General features: G+C 37.1%; 1 non-coding gene across 1 annotated transcript; it reads left to right on the top strand.

The window, feature by feature from the left end:
• Positions 1-1,465: 1,465 nt before the first annotated feature.
• On the top strand, positions 1,466-1,527 carry LOC122151552. Its single transcript, XR_006164207.1, has one exon. It is a non-coding gene; the product is annotated as a U7 small nuclear RNA (small nuclear RNA).
• Positions 1,528-1,952: the final 425 nt, after the last annotated feature.

The following is a 1,952-nucleotide window of genomic DNA, read 5'->3' as shown; positions in this document are numbered from 1 at the left end:
CTGGTGCGGGATCGGGCAGTGTTGCGTTCTGCTGTGCATGGGGTCGCTATGAGTCGGAAACGACTCGACGGCACTTAACAACAACAACAACAACAACTTCCCTAAACTACCATTCATCTGCTAGTTTGTTTTACTGTGATGCCTTGTGAGTGGCTGTGATGCTGGAAGCTGTGCCACCAGCATTTCAAATGCCACCATAGTCACCAGTGGTGGACAAGTTTCAGTGAAGCATCCAGACTAAGACAGAATAGACAGCAGGATGTGGCTGTCCCCTTCTGAAAAAAATTGGCCACTGAAAACCTTACGAATAGCAGTGAAACATTGCTGTAGTGCCAGAAGATGAGATCTTCAGGTTGGAAGACACTCAAACTATGACTGGGGAAGAGCTGACTCCTCAAATTAAAGTTGGCCTTAATGACATGGATATAGTAGAGATTTTTGGACTTAATTTGCTGATGTGGTATGACTGAAAATGAGAATAAATGGCTGTGTACATACATTAATTATTGGAATGTGGAATGTACAAAGAATGAATCTAAGAAACTGAAAGTTGTCAAAAATGAAATAGAGTACCTAAAGATTGATATCCTAGGTGCTAGTGAGGTGAAATGCACTGGTAGTAGCCATTTTGAATCAGACAATCATATGGTCTACCATGCTGAGAATGACAAAATGAAGAGGAATGGCATCACATTCCTTATTAAAAAGAACATTTCAAGATCTATCCTGAAGTACAATGCTGTGAGTGATCGGTAACATCCATACACCTACAAAGAAGACTAGCTAATAATACTACCTACTGAACTCACTGCCATTAAGTCAATAATAACCCTATAGAATAGCATAGAACTGCCCCCATAGGGTCTCCAAGACCATAAATCTTTATTGAAGTGGACTGCCTTATATTTCTCCCATGAAGCATCTGGTGGATTTGAAACACTCACTTTTTGTTTAGTCCTAATGTCCTAGCTCTGCATCACAAGAACCCTTTTAGAGAATACTACTATTATTCAAATTTACTCATTAACTGCTAAAGCCAAAGATGAACAAATTGAAGACTTTTACCAATTTATGCAATCTGAAATTGACCAAACATGCAATAAAAATATATTGATAATTACTTGTAATTGGATGCAAAAGTTGTAAACAAAGAAGAAGCATTGGTAGTTGGCCTTGGTGATAGAAATAACATTGGAGATTGTATGATAGTATTTTGAGAGACTAATGACTTATCATTGCAAACAACAAAAATGGCAACTATACACGAGGAGGACCTTGCCAGATGGAATACACAAGGAATCAAATCAACTACATCTGTGGAAAGAGGCAGTGAGAAGTTCAAGATCATCAACCAGAACAAGACCAGGAGTTTACCATGGAATAGAGCATCAGTTGCTCATATGCAAGTTAAGTTGAAGCTGAAGAAAATTAAAACAAAATCACAAGAGAAAAAATACAACCTTAGTAGTATTACAGCTCTTTTAGAATTTATCTAGCAGGTTTTCTGGTTTTTCCCAGAAGACTCTTCTATCAAAATAAATAAATAAATAGATAAATAGACAGATAAACAAACAAACAAATAAATAAATACAACCTTAGCTTATCCTACTTGATTTCAGAGACCATCTGGAGAATAGATTTGATATTTTGAACACCAATGACTGAAGACCAGATGAGGTGTGGATGATATCAAGGACATAAAGAAAGTCATTACTTTATGTCATTAAAAAGACAGGAAAGGAAGAAAAAAAAAGGATGTCAGAAGAGACTCTGCTGCTATTAAATGTAGAGTAGGTAAAGTAAATGGAAGAAACGATGAAGTAAAGGAGCTGAACAGAAGATTTCAGAGGGTGACTTGAGAAGACAAAGTGAAGTATTATAAGGAAATGTGCAAAGACCTGGAGTTAGAAAACCAAAAGGGAAGAATGCACTCAGCATTTCTCAGGCTGAAA

Source organism: Orycteropus afer, unplaced genomic scaffold, assembly GCF_000298275.1.
Source record: "Orycteropus afer afer isolate SDZICR_OR568_19922 unplaced genomic scaffold, OryAfe1.0 scaffold00548, whole genome shotgun sequence".
NCBI classification, from domain to species: Eukaryota; Metazoa; Chordata; class Mammalia; order Tubulidentata; family Orycteropodidae; genus Orycteropus; species Orycteropus afer.
Note: the sequence above shows the minus strand (reverse complement) of the source record. Positions and strands in the feature narration are given on the sequence as shown.